The sequence below is a fragment of the Nyctereutes procyonoides genome, unplaced genomic scaffold (genome assembly GCF_905146905.1).
Source record: "Nyctereutes procyonoides isolate TBG_1078 unplaced genomic scaffold, NYPRO_anot_genome, whole genome shotgun sequence".
In the NCBI taxonomy this organism is placed as follows: domain Eukaryota; kingdom Metazoa; phylum Chordata; class Mammalia; order Carnivora; family Canidae; genus Nyctereutes; species Nyctereutes procyonoides.
In genome coordinates, this window is record NW_026575142.1 from 6,277,662 (window position 1) to 6,285,079 (window position 7,418).

The 7,418-nt window shown below is 47.2% G+C and overlaps 1 pseudogene; it reads left to right on the forward strand.

Annotated features, from left to right (window-relative positions):
- Positions 1-3,712: 3,712 nt before the first annotated feature.
- LOC129498897 (peroxiredoxin-1-like) lies at positions 3,713-4,310 on the forward strand (annotated as a pseudogene).
- Positions 4,311-7,418: the final 3,108 nt, after the last annotated feature.

A 7,418-nucleotide genomic window follows, 5' to 3' on the forward strand; every position in this document is an offset into this window, starting at 1 on the left:
TCTCAATTGGCCCTTTTAGACGGAGGCCCTTGTGAGGGGCAACACTGCTTCTTTGATTCTCCAGGGACTTCCAAGAGACCCTGCATACTCTGCTTGAGAAGGGTCAGGAAATTCACTGGTTTCATTAATAGGTTAATGCGTCAGCAAACATGGTCACCAAGTAATTAAGAAGAATCCCAAACCCTTCCTAACAATGAACAGATGGCCACTTTGATTATAAAATTGTCAAACATTCATTAACTATACACCTTGATGCGTACTAGGGCCTCGACAGAAATCAATCAAGTGCTTACTCTTTACTGCGTCTGCATTTCAATATACAGAAATCTGGTTCCAGAACTTACCAGCTGGGAAATGTTACCGCACTTCCCTGAGCCTCAGTTTCCCGGTCTGTAGGACGGAGGTCGGTCAATATCTGTGTCTTAGGTACGGTCTGAAGCTGGGACGAGGTCACCTCTGTGAGGAGGGGAACACAGAACCCGGCTCATTGGGCTCAGCAACTGTGATCTATTAAAGTCTGGGCCCAGGATATTTTGTGGGAGAAGTTGGTGGTTCCCACTCCATTGTATGGCCCTCAGGCAGTTAAAAATGTGTCTACCACCCACACACCCACACATATCCTCACCTGTCTGTTAAAACTACAGTGGGGGATGCCCGGGGGCTCAGTCGGTAAGCATCTGCTTTGGGCTCAGGTCATGATCCCCGGGTCCCGGGATCGAGTCCTGCGTCGGGCTCCCTGCGTGGAGCCTGCTTCTCCCTCTGCTGTGTCTCTGCCTCTCTCTGTGTCTCTCATGAATAAGTAAGTAAATAAATAAAATATTTTTAAGAATTAAAAAAAAACCCTCCTGTGGAAGCTCAGAGCAAGAGGCTGTCATAACGGAGGCTGTGGTTCTTCATCTCATTGCAGGAAGTTCTGGGACACATCTGGGTGACAAATACATCTGAACACACCTGAGATGAGGCAAAATCAGTACTAAGCAAAAATACTCAGCTTGTCAGAAAAACGGGACTGAAAAGATTGGTGTTTTTTTGTCTCTTTTCACCCACAGCCGTAAGGGATGCAACGCGGTCCCTACCTGCCCCCCTGCCCCCCCACCTGCCCCCATGCCCACGTGACTCCCCAGGCCCCCATCCACCCCCCTACCCCCCTGCCCCGGGTTGCCATCCTGCACTCTCTTGGCAACCCCCTGCTCCCCTGCCCCCCTGCCCACCCGTCCACCTGCCCCCCCTGCCCCCTGCTCCCCTGCCCGGGGTTGCCATCCTGCACTCTCTCAGCTGCCCCCTGCCCCCCTGCCCACCCGTCCACCTGCTCACCTGACCTCCTGTCCACCCATCCACCTGCCTCCCTGCCCACCTACCCCCCTGCCCCTGCCCCCCTGCCCCCTGCCCTCCTGCCCCCCTGCCCTCCCGCTCCCCTGCCTGGGGTTGCCGTCCTGCACTGTCTCGGCCGGCCCGCTGCCGCTCTTGCTGGACCCGAGTCCCCCCCCCCCCAGCTTTTCCCTTCCCTCTCCCTCCCTCGCACCCTCAGCACCCCTTCTCTGGGCGAGATCTGTGGTACTTTTGAAGCAAGCTCGGCCCGGTGCGTCCTGTCTGGCTGCGCTGGATGATGGGGTGACCTGGGGCTGTGGAGGAGGAGGGTATTGGTCCTCGGGGTCTTGGGGTCTCAGTGGCCTAGGGGCACCCGGGGGACTGCCTGGGACAAGACTATGACCTTCAGGGCGAGGTTGTTGAAGTCTCTGACATAGTGAGGGACGGCAGTGGGTTGGAAGAGGCCTGCCCACCCTACCCTGGACTTGGGGAATTCATGAGTCTCCCCTGGTTCCTGGTGGGGGGTAGTGACACTGAGAGGGGCAGAGATGGCCCCTGGGGCAGCAGCTCCCCGCGGGCTCCTAAGACCCTTGAGGACGGACCGGCTGTGCTCTGAGCCAAAGGTCGCGGTAAGTGGCCCTTCCCTGACCAAGCTCCCTGCTTGTCTCGGGGTCAAATCATAAAGTTGATCATCAACTTTAAAATCACATACACAGGCTTTTGTAGAAGCTTAGAGAAAAACACTAGTCAGTGTTTAGGAAGTCAAGGTGACGGCCTGATTCTTGCTTCTATGTCCTTCCCTCTTCCCCAAGACACCAGGCAAAAATGTTCCTGGATACTCAGGAAAGCTGAATTAGGAATCTAACAGATTACAAACATTAGTTGCTATTTTAAATTTTATATATATTTATATATATTATATATTATATTATATTTATTATATTTATTGCTATTTGCATTTATTAATTGTGATTGTCCCCTTTAAATGATTAAATTTGACTTTTTTTTTAAAAAAAAGGTTTTATTAAAAAAAAAAAAGGTTTTATTTATTTATTCATGAGAGAGGCAGAGACACAGGCAAAGGGAGAAGCAGGCTCCATGCGGGGAGCCCGATGCGGGACTCAATCCCAGGACCCCAGGATCACACCCTGGGCCGAAGGCAGGCGCTAAACCGCTGAGCCACCCTGGCATCCCTTGACAGGTATTTTTTAACCACAAATATCTTATTTGAGTTTCTGACTTTCCCTCCCCCAGAGTGAATTGATTATAGCTTTTTGGATTTTCTTGTTGTTGTTGCAGGGAGGTTGATTTGATAGTGGAAAACAAAAAGACTACCAGGAGGGGCCCCTGGGTGGCTCAGCAGTTGAGCATCTGCCTTTGGCTCAGGGCATGATCCTGGGGTCCCAGGATCAAGTCCCACATCATTCTCCTTGCAGGGAACCTGCTTCTCCCTCTGCCTGTGTCTCTGCCTCCCTCTCTCTCCGTCTCTCATGAATAAGTAAATAAAATCTTCAAACAAACAAAGACTACCAGGAATATTTAAGGCTCCTTTACAAACCCTGCATAACATGGACATGCTAAGGCTCTTTAAGCTCTACTGGATTATTTAAGGGACTATGTTTATTTGAAAGAAGGAAAAATATGAGTTACAGAGATAGGAGTCCCAGACTTAGATGTGTTGTTTTCCTTATATGTATTTAATCGAGACTATTGTAAAACCCACTTGTAAAAGGTTAAAATAAAACAAAATGTGACAAGAAAAACAGAATCTATAGCTTTTGTCCAAGAAAAAAAAAATTTAAAAAAGACTGATCTCCCTCTCCGGAAAAAGCAACCCCTTCAAACGACACATGAGCCACACTGTGCTCCACAGATTAGGCCTGTATCTAGAAAGGAGGCAGAGCAAGATAAAGAGCTCTGATGGCAACATCTCATTTTTGCCTCCACACATTTTCCTGCCTGGGAAGCCTGTACAAAAGTATCCGTCCACCCAGAGATACGTTAAGGTCTCAGAGAATTCCAGCAACTCACTTTTATAGACAGCAAATGAACTCTGCATTTGAATTCCGTCGTATGGCGTATGGCTCACCTCCGTCGCTGGCTTGCAGGTTAGGTCACGACCTTTGAGTCAAATAGAGAGATGGGAAAAGCCCGTTATCTTAAACGTAGCTGTGACTTTGGTAACCAACAATTTGATTAGAGCCTAAATTCTAAATTAGAACATTTGTTTTCCAAACGCCTGGGGCAGCAGCATCTAAAAGCTTCCTCGGAAAAATGATGTTTCAATGTTCCCACAGGACTCACCATCCAGCATTCTAAGGCGCTTAATAGGATTTCTCCTTAGGGGCATCTTCTTCCTGACTGGTCTTCGGTGGTTAGTCTCTTCAGCGCTGCCCATAGCAGGATGTCTTCAGGAAATGCCAAAATTGGGCATCCTGCTCCCAACCTCAAAGCCACGGCTATTCTGCCGGGTGGCCAGTTCAAAGACCTCAGCCTATCTGATTACAAAGGAAAATACGTCGTATTCTTCTTTTATCCTCTTGACTTCACCTTTGTGTGCCCACGGAGATCATTGCTTTCAGTGAAGGGCAGAAGAATTTAAGAAACTCAACTGTCAAGTGATTGGTGCTTCTGTGGGTTCTCATTTCTGTCACCTGGCTTGGATCAACACACCCAAGGAACAAGGAGGACTGGGACCCATGAACATTCCCTTGGTATCAGACCCCAGGCGTACCGTTGCTCAGGACTATGGAGTCTTAAAGGCTGATGAAGGCATCTGGTTCAGGGGCCTCTTTATCATTGATGATAAAGGTATCCTTCGGCAGATCACCGTAAATGACCCTCCTGTTGGCCGCTCTGTGGATGAGACTCTGTGACTGGTTCAGGCCTTCCAGTTCACTGACAAGCATGGGGAAGTGTGCCCAGCTGGCTGGAAGCCTGGCAGTGATCCCATCAAGCCTGATGTCCAGAAGAGCAAAGAATAATTCTCTAAGCAGAAGTGAGCACCTCGCCATTTTAGGGCCGGGCTGTAGTGTGCATCCATGAAAACAGAATCTTTTTTTGTACTATTGTCATGCTTAAAACAAGACTTTAGACTCTGCAGATGTGGTACGGGACAAGACAGCCCTTTCCTGCAGGGGTTGGGGAGGCCAGCCTTGCTTCCTCTGGAGAGAATGGCCTGAGCTGTGCTATGGGACAGGCCAACTGATGTGTACAGTAGCGGGGCATCACTTTTGATCTTTTGTTATTTCTATTAAACCTGAACTGAGAAAAAAAAAAAAAAGGATTTCACCCTAGGGACACCTGGGTGGCTCAGTCCCTTAAGTGTCTGACTCTTGTCATGACCTCAGGGTCGTGAGATTAAGCCCTGTGTCGGGTTTAGGATACTCTCTCCCTCTCCCTCTGCCCACCCTCGACCTCCCACTCACAATGCTCTCTTTGTCGCTTAAAAAAAAAAGATTCTATCTTAAAGTTGGTGGGACATAGAAGCCATTTCAGCAACAATAGAAAAAAAAAAGCCAAAGTTAGCATTATGCCTGAGGGATTGTGCTCTCTCTGCAGATTCTTCTCCCCAAATCATTGTAGCGTCCATGTCAGCTGCCTTCTACATCTCCTCCCCAGCAACTCCATCCTTGCCTGCTTCCTGTCCCGGAGTGTCCCATCTGGGGTGCCCCATTTCTTTCTCCTTCAAGACTGTTCTCAGGGTCAGTGCTGCCCCAAGGAGAAATGGACCAAGTGTCTAAGCAGTGAACGAACTCAGTCTTACCTGTTCTGTTTCTGGTTTCTTCTTCTCTGGTTTCCAAAACGCCAAGCGATGCCCATGAATTACACATAAAGATAAAGCCAAACCAAACCAAAGCCGGCACATTGATATGCTGATTATTAATGAGTTTGATGTGAGAGGGCTAGGCCTGAGGCCTTCTTTTTTCTATCAACATGCTCTAGGGGGAACCTCCAGTAGGAACCTTTTGGTGATTATATCTTAACCCAAACAAATGTCTCAAAAGCTGGAAACTCTAGGCTCTCTTCAGCAGGTGATAAAGGAGATATGTCATAGCAGGTGGGTCTTGATCAGCTTCCACATGTAAACCTTCAGGTAACTCCTTATCCACCCATAATCCGTTCCCTTGTCTGGTATTTTGCAAAACTGTGGGGGAACGCCTCTCCACAAAGATTGGTAAAGACACAAAGTGACTGATTTGTCAAAGCTGACACTGACAGGTGCCTCTGACGTCTTAAAGGATTACCATCCCTGGTCAATTTTGGAAGTTAGCCTCGTCGGTAAGTTCTATGTTCACCTTATCTTTGCAGAGCTGTACAAGAAACATTTGTTTCTTGCATTTCACTGCATCAAAGAAACCACTAAGACTCTCAGGGCTGTTTCATTCCTATCATTTCAATAGGTGTATCTGAAACTCAGTGGCCTGCCAAGATTGAGGACAATTAGTTCTCAGATATTTCTATCTGATGTAACACACCATTAAAGAGAACGTATTCCAGCATTTATCTCAACCCCAACCCCCAAAGAAGAGTAGGGCCTAGTGTTTAATAGTAGTCCTGAACTTAAGAACATAATATTTGAGGTTCTTTACATGCTATGAAAAGCATAGCATGCTTTGGGTCTTTGGGAATTCTCCGCCCAAGTACTGTACAAACTTTCTGAACAAGACGGACCTTGACCCTGTGTGGTTTTCCACAATGCTTCCATTGATAACTTAAGATGCCAACCACCAAAGTGAATGTGGTGGTGATGTCATTGCTGATACAGTTCCACCAAATCACACACTTTAGTGAAGCAAGAAAAATCAGAGTTGCAACATCCTGATGAAATAAAGCTGCAGCAGTAATAAGGAGACCCAAGAAGGCATATAGATGCCAGCTTCTGGTCAGGAAGAAACAGAAAAATGATACAAACTACCCTAGTTGCCTGGCAGGACAAGCCAAAAAATGGCTGCCTCTTTTGGGGTAAGGAGTATAGTTTCTGCACTCCTTATAAGGCAGAAAGGCTAAAAATGAAGCTCCAAAGTCTACCGTGTAACTTGCCAGGAAAAAGAAGCTATATCATAGTCATCCCATAATGCACACGATTTAAATTTGGGACAGTCTCAATTTATCAGCAATAGGGTGTGTAAGACAACATACATAACCCATGAAAGTTTCCCTAATTAAGGAACAGGCCTTCCATCCTATACATCTGCCTCAAATAGGTTTCAGAGAGTCAAAGAGGTAGGGAGATTTCCAGAAGCACACGTTTCTGAATGCAAGACTTTCTTCTTATTTTAACCCTTAGATCTCTGAGCATAGTCCCCCCCTCCCCCCCTCCTCTTCTATGGTAACGTAATCAGAAGTTGGCAGAAAATAATGAAAGCTGCAAAGAACGACAACTGCAGAGGTGCCGGTGAGACCAGCACAGAAAGAAGGTAACTCCCAGGAGCGCGAAGCACCTAGGACCCCAGGCTTCAGGACACGTCTTCTTAACTTGGCAATGGGCAGTCATCACGGAGGTACCCAGGGTGTATAAAAAGTCTGAAGACTTAAAATTCGTCTATCCAAAAAATGTCAGTTGGATGTCCATAGCACCATGATAAAGAATACACAGTCTTTGCCCTCAAATTGCTAATTCGTAGCTGGGGAGGTAGAGGCCTAGATGGGCATTTACAGCATAGACTGGAACAATGACTAAAACGGGATCTCAGGAGGAGAGAAAGGGCTCCTCCCTCAGGAATGGCTTCCTGAGTAGGATGGGGCTGAAACCAGAGCTGGACTATGTGTTTAAGTTAGGTGGAGGAGGAAGAGGGCAGGACATTCGAGGCAGAGGTGGAGTAATCTGTAGAAAGGCATAGAAGCAGAAGCGACTTAGCACTTTTGGGGGAAATGAAAGCAGTTCAGAAGAGCAGGAGTAGAGGGGGCATCAGGAGAGTTCAAGAGAGGTAAGACTGGAGATGTAGGCAGGGATCGTCTATGAAATCTTTTCCCATCTTCTTTTGCATCCATAAAGGTTTGTTTGGCCTTGAAAGAACTAAATGTCTCAAACATCAAACTTTTTGTTAGGTATGTGAGTAGTTTACTTCTATTTAATGTAAAAATGAAAGCAACAAAGTTGTAGAACT